The sequence below is a fragment of the Gekko japonicus genome, unplaced genomic scaffold (genome assembly GCF_001447785.1).
Source record: "Gekko japonicus isolate JY-2015 unplaced genomic scaffold, Gekko_japonicus_V1.1 scaffold2794, whole genome shotgun sequence".
NCBI classification, from domain to species: domain Eukaryota; kingdom Metazoa; phylum Chordata; class Lepidosauria; order Squamata; family Gekkonidae; genus Gekko; species Gekko japonicus.
Genome location: NW_015165325.1, coordinates 97,059 through 104,279, shown reverse-complemented (window position 1 = coordinate 104,279; position 7,221 = coordinate 97,059). Strand labels below are relative to the sequence as shown.

The 7,221-nt window shown below is 51.0% G+C and overlaps 1 non-coding gene across 1 annotated transcript; it reads left to right on the top strand.

Annotated features, from left to right (window-relative positions):
• Positions 1 to 6,925: 6,925 nt before the first annotated feature.
• On the top strand, positions 6,926 to 6,997 carry TRNAG-GCC. Its single transcript has one exon. It is a non-coding gene; the product is annotated as a tRNA-Gly (tRNA).
• The last annotated feature ends 224 nt before the right edge of the window (positions 6,998 to 7,221 follow it).

Below are 7,221 nucleotides of genomic sequence, written 5' to 3'. Positions count from 1 at the left end.
CAAGGGTGGCCAAACTGTGGTTTGGGAGCCACATGTGGCTCTTTCACACATACTGTGTGGCTCTCGGCAGGGCAGCTGGGGAAGCAAAGGGGAGGCATACTTTTTCTCCCTCCCTCCCTCCCATCTATTTGCTTTCTTTGTTTCTCTCTCTCTTTCTCTTTCTTTCCACCTCTTTCATTCTTTCTTTCCACCTCTCTCTTTTTCTCTCCCTTAGACAAATCAATATAATTAGCAAACAAATAAATATCATTATATCAATATCTGTTTTTACCCCTTTTGTTTTTATTTTTGGCAATCTCATTTATAACGTTAATAAAAAGCAAATTTGCATATTTTAAAAAATAAAAACGTGAGTGTGACGTTTTGCTTCTGTCTTGCGGCTCTCAAACGTCTGACGTCTATTCTGTGTGGCTCTTCTATCGAGCAAGTTTGGCCACCCCTGATCTAGTACATCTTTATCCCACCCTTCCTTCAGGGTGCCCTAGGAAGCACACAAGGTTATCCCCTCCCCATTATACTCTTGCAACAGCCCTGGGTGGCAGGTTAGGATTCGAACCTGGATCTCGCAGGTCCTAATCTCACGTTCTTACCGCTGCACGGCCCTGGATTGGTAATGGAAGAAGACACATCTGAAGTGAGGGCCTTTGGAAGACTTAGCTAATCGCTGTGCAGTGGATCGTCTTCAGGCGCTTGGGTCAGGGGCAGATTAACCATTAAGCCGACTAAGCACGTGCTTAGGGCACCAGGGCCAAAGGGGGCACCACAAAGTTGCGAAAAGGGTGAAAAGCTTAGTTTCTACAGTCTATTGTGTTATCCTATGAATAAGTTTTTGTATTGCTGCAACCTGCATTGTCTATCTCAGTGATGGCGAACCTTTTAGAGACCGAGTGCCCAAACTGCGACCCAAAACCCACTTATTTATCGTAAAGTGCCAACACGGCAATTTATCCTGAATACTGAGGTTTTACTTGAGAAAAAACAACTCATACATTAACTTAAGAGGATCCAAACAAAGGAAGGAAAGCAATCCCAAAAAATTTTGGCAGAGAATTCGACACTTTAATAGTGGTCTGGGTCTGGCTGGGGCGATGGCACGCGTGCCCACAGAGAGGGCTCTGAGTGCCACCTCTGGCCCCTGTGCCATAGGTTCGCCACCACTGGTCTATCTGGTCAGACAGGTCAACAACTAAAATGGGACGGGGTCAGTGTGGAAAGGAGGGGGGGCACCAAGATTGGTCAGTGCTGAGGGCACCTGTGAGCCTTAATCCGCCCCTGTCTTGGGTCTTCTGTCCATAGAAGGATATTATACTCTGCCTTTCCCTAACCAGCAACCCGTCTCTTTTCCTCAGTATTGGTACGAGGGAGAGGAAGTGGGGGAGCTGCCGCTGGACTTCGACGTCATCTGGGACGGGGACTTCGCCATCGACAAGCCGCCCGGATTCAAAGGTACCATCCCCCGGTTTCTAGAGCCCGTCTGTCATAAAGACCAGCCTTAAACTTGATCTCTGATCTGCTGCGGGGATTGCAGGACATCAGTTTCCTGGGTGTGAAGGTGGGAAGGGCTGTCCGGTTGCAGCCAATTTATGGTGACCCCTTGGGGGGATTTTCAAGACGAGAGATGTCCAGATCCAGAAGTGATTTGCCATTGCCTGCTTCTGCATAGCAAGCCCGGACTCCTTGTCGGTCTCCCGTATATTAACCAGGACCTAAAGCATGCTCGGGGCTGCGATGGCTCAGTATAGAAGGATATTATACTCTGCCTTTCCCTAACCAGCAACCCGTCTCTTTTCCTCAGTATTGGTACGAGGGAGAGGAAGTGGGGGAGCTGCCGCTGGACTTCGATGTCATCTGGGACGGGGACTTCGCCATCGACAAGCCGCCCGGATTCAAAGGTACCATCCCCCGGTTTCTAGAGCCCGCCTGTCATAAAGAGCAGCCTTAAACTTGATCTCTGATCTCTCTTTCTTTTGCTGCGGGGATTGCGGGACATCCGTTTCCTGGGGGTGAAGGTGGGAAGTGCTGTCCGGTTGCAGCCAATTTATGGTGACCCCTTGGGGGGATTTTCAAGACAAGAGATGTCCAGAAGTGATTTGCCATTGCCTGCTTCTGCATAGCGAGCCCGGACTCCTTGTCGGTCTCCCGTATATTAACCAGGACCTAAAGCATGCTTGGGGCTGCGATGGCTCAGTGGTAAGACGCTGAACTGCAGACCGGAAGGCTGGTAGTTCAGCAGTTCGAGACCCGAGTGCGGCGGGATGGAGTGAGCGCCCAGCTCCTGCCAGTCTAGAAGTTTGAAAGCAAGAGATTGCAAGTAGATAAATAGGTACCGCTGCTGTGGGAAGGTAACAGCGTTCCGTGCGTTTAGTCAGGCCGGCCACATGACCACGGAAATGGACAGCGCTGGCTCTTCGGCTTTGAAACGGAGATGAGCACCGCACCCTAGAGTCAGATTAGACTGGCTTTCGAGGAAGGGAAACCTTGACCTTTACCTTAAAGCCTGCTCAGCTTCTGAAATCTGACATGATCGGGCTAGCCTTCCAGGTCAGGGCAGAGACAAGCAGAGGTGGTGTGCCGTGGCCTGCCTCTGCGTAGCAACCCTGGACTTCCTTGGCGGTCTCCCATCCGAGTACTGACCAAGGCCGATGCCGCTTAGATTCCAGATCCCTTGCCATCCAGATCCCTTGCAGGTGGGGACTTTGTATTCTAAAATATTTATATCCTGCCGGGGCGGGGGGAGGATTACAAAATAAAACGTACACAAATGAAAACATGTTTAAACACGCAAATTAAAATACATCAATTTAAAACGGCAACATTGTCCCTACCGGCTGCTAGAGACGTTTGCTCGTTATTTCCGCTAAAGGCAAGTCGAAATATTTATTGTATTTATTTTATTGCATTTTTACCCCGCCCTCCCGCGAACGGGCTCAGGGCGGCTTACACGGGGGCACAAGCCCATGCATAAAACAATATAAAACATTAAAAGCTATTAACTCACAACAAAGACAAATAAAGTGCTCCATACAACAATATGGTCTCTGAAAATGGTATCGATCATTTTATTAGGGCGAAATTGTCCTGTCGATGGTCCAAGCCAGTCCAGCAGCATCAGTGCCATGCAGAAGTATGGCAGTTCTTCCGGGGACCACTCCCAACCAATGTTCCCTCTAAGCTGTAGAGTCTTGTGAGCAAAAATTCTACTTTGTGAGCTACTGGCATTAAGGTTGTGAGCGAGCAATTTGGTTACTGCATAAATTAGTTTGCACTGGAGCCCTCCTTCTTGAGCTAGGACAAAAATGTGTGAGCCAGAGGCTAAAAAACTGTGAGCTAGCTCACACTAACTCAGCTTAGAGGGAACACTGCTCCCAACCCCATTGTTCCAATGATGGTAATAATAGAGGTGGCAGAGGTGGTGGTGGGAAATAATCCCACTCTGTACCTTTCACGAGAGGAAGCGAGCAGAAGACTTTTCCATCGGAGAGGAAGAGAGCGTAGGACCTTTCCGTGTCTGGCATCCGGAGAGGGGCAGGATTTCTGCCTGCGGGGTACACCTTTCTCACCTGCAGCCCAAAATGCCTCCGAAATCTGATCTGGGTGGAAAGATGATTCCCAGGAACAGTTTGAGGAAGGGGAAGCGAGCAGTCTGCAGCGGGAGAGGGGGGACCTGTGGAAATTGCCCCCCTCTCTGCCGTCTCTGCCCATGGAAATCCCCTGCTGGATCCAGACCTGTAGCCAGGATGTTTTTTGTTTGAGGGAGCATTTAAATTTTTAACAGGGCAGTTTAAATTGCAGGTACTTAGATTAATCCGAACGCCTGTCTTTAAAGGAGCCTGTTTCTAGCCCTTCCTTTCAAGGGACAGGGCAGCGAGCGCATCAGTCCCTGGGAGAAAAAACATTAATTTGCATGTTTCCCAAAGGCTCATGGGAATGCTTTTGAAAGACTCACCGTGACTTAGGTGGTATTCAGCAGGACTGGGCTAGCAGAAAGGGGGATTGTGGGAGATGGATTGAAGGTGCCACTCTTGAAGGTGGCCTGTGGAAGGCAACTCAAACTTTTGAGCAGTCTTTTCTCAGGTCCCATGATGCCCACCCCCAAAAGTCCACAGTGGAAGAGAGAGGGAAGCCAGAGGGCGAGTTGCGCCACCCTGGCCGTTGCCAGCAGCAGGGATCTCGCCTCAAAATAGGGTTTCTGGCATGGCTGTTTGTGGGGCGTGGCTTTTAATTAAGGAGGCAGGCCCCCACTGTAGCTGTGGGCCTGGCTGGATCCAACCAGGATCTCGCCTCAAAAATAAGGTTTCTGGCATGGCTGTTTGTGGGGTGTGGCTTTAATTAAGGGGGCGGGCCCCCGAAATGCCCCACTGTAGCTACGGGCCTGGCTGGATCCAACGAGGATCTCACCTCAAAAATAAGGTTTCTGGCATGGCTGTTTGTGGGGTGTGGCTTTAATTAAGGGGGCGGGCCCCCGAAATGCCCCACTGTAGCTACGGGCCTGGCTGGATCCAACCCCTTTGTTTCCGAACACCTTTATATAAGCAAAGCAGCTGGTGTCTACTAGGTCAGGGCAGACCACTGGAAACTTCTCTGGTGTCGAAGTGAAGGAGTCAAAGTGAGAATTGTTTGTGAGTTGACCAGAGGAGAACTGAACCTCAGGGCATGCAGCAAGCTTTAGAGCAGGGGTGTCAAACATAAGGCCCGGGGGCCGGAACCGGCCCATCCAGGGCTCTAGTGTGGCCCACAAGCAACTAGTGTAAGGGAGGGAACGGGAGACTGCCGGAGGGGGGAAGTGGGCAAGAGCCACTCCGAATGTGGCTTCAGCATGATGGAACGACCTCATCTGCAGCACCGCAGCACCACTGGCTCTCCAGTCAGCCCATGTGGGTTTTCCTTTGCGACCCTTCCCAGCCCATGAGGGCTTGCAGTGAGAATACACCGACATGGAGCTTACCAGCTGGTGCCCTTTATACAGTCATATCTCCAGTACATAGCATAACGTTTCATGTGACATTTATGTCAGATCCAGCCCTCGTAACAAATGAGTTTGACACCTCTGCTTTAGAGTGCAGAGAAGTGTCTTTATCAAAGGCGCTGGGAAAGAAGGCGGGGTTATCTAGGGTGAAAGGCAGGTGGCGGCCCCTGCTCAGGCGAAGAAGGGGGCGTGGGTCCCGGTGCTTTTATCTCCGGCCTGTTCCTTCCCTTCTCCCCAGCTCTGCTCTACAAGTGTCCGGCCCAGCGTTCCAGCTGCGGGCTCTGCCTCAAGTCCGACCCGCGTTACGAGTGCGGCTGGTGTGTCCCCGAGCGTCGCTGCCTCCTGCGCCCTCACTGCCCCGCTCCCCGGCAGAACTGGGTGCCGCCCAGCCGGAGGGGTGCCCGCTGTGCCCACCCCCGCATCACCCAGGTAAGGGAAACCCGGCCAGCCCATTCCTCACGCTCTGCCGCCGCTTCTTGCTCTTTCTGCCTGTGGAACGGAGGAGGAGAGCCCACCCCAGAGGATAAGCCCTGCCCGGAAAAGCAAACCGACTTTTGAATTCACTCCGTTCCAATGTTTTAGTAATACGTTCTAATGTTTTAGGAGGATTTTAAATGATTGTTTTATATTATCTTTATGATTACTTATGTAATTCTGTGTGAGCCGGCCTGAGCCCGTCTCGGCGGGGAGGGTGGGACATAAATCAAATCAAATCAATAAATAAACTGTGTATGAAATAGGATAACCCAGTTTCAAATACTACTCCAAAAGTTATTTTATATGTGTGAAAAGGTTCATCACAACCAAGGGTCATTTCGTAGGAAAAGAGGTGCAGGAGCTCATTAGCATAACTCATTTGCATAATTTATTTGCATATGCCACACACCCTGACATCACCGGAAGTGTGTCAGAGGCAACACCCACCACTCAGGCTCCACTGGACTGTTTTGGATTGCTAGCTATTGGGGGGAGGGACGTGCAGATCTGTCCCTGCAGAGGAGGGAGAGCTTGTACCTGAATAAAACTTGGTCTTAAAGGTGCCACTGGACTGTTTTGGACTGGGGGGCCGGGGGGAGCTCTGCAACTTACCTGGCTGCTTCTTGCTCTGACTGAGGGCTGTTGGGAGCAGGGGGTGGGGCTTGTTGCATGTGCCCGCCCCCTTGGCTCTTTACTGCCGGAGCTCCGCTCTTGTGCGCTCCTGCACCACATTCACAGAAGTGTACAAAATGCAAACAAATACAGAACCAGCTTCTACAACCATAATCACTGTAATATTAAATAACCTCTACAACCGCTGTAATAATATGGTACGGTAGTAGACGTTGGTTCTGTATCTGTTTGCATTTTGTATACTTCTGTGAATGTTGTGATGAACCTTTTTTTCACATATATAAAATAACTTTTGGAGTCGTATCTGAAATTGGGTTATCCCAGTTTATACGCAGTTTGTTCCTTCTGTCTTCTCCCACTGTGCATCTCCCGTTTTGGTTGGTTTCCGGAAAGGAAGCCAGCGTCTCCACCTGGCCCACCACTTACTTCCCTGCAGATACGGCTGCCAATTGGGCATGTTTGTATGCCCATACTGGAGCTCTAGATGGGCACTGCGTGTTAAGGGCCGAGCCTCCATTTTGTGGAGTGTGCGATCATACCCGTTTCACTTCCGTCACTCCCGCATCACAACTGTGCACTGAGCATCATGTTTACATAGCTGCGTGTGTGTATAGAGTCCACCTCCCTGGGATCCGTACACCTCAGAATCAGATCCTACATGCACACAGCGCTTTCTGAGTGAAGGTCCTCACGCCAACACGAAACCCCATGCGCGAGCCGGTTGGCTCAGTCCCTCTTCTCCAGTGTGTAGGGCTTTGTTCCCTGTCATTTGGGTGTCAAAGAAGAGAAGAGCAAGTCTCAGAGGTGCTCGAGAACCGTTCAGTCTTGAAGTGCAGTTGTCCCCAGGGTGGAGCCGTAGCTCAGTGGTAAAGCATCTGCTTGCCATGCAGAAGGTCCCAGGTTCAATCCCCGGCATCTCCAGTTCAAAGGACCAGGCAGGAGGTGATGGGAACGACCTCTGCCTGAGACCCTGGCTCAGTGGCAGAGCCTCTGCTTGGCATGCAGAAGGTCCCAGGTTCAATCCCCAGCATCTCCAGTTAAAAGGACCAGGCAGGAGGTGATGGGAACAACCTCAGCCTGAGACCCCGGCTTAGTGGTAGAGCTTCTGCTTGGCATGCAGAAGGTCCCAGGTTCAATCCCCGGCA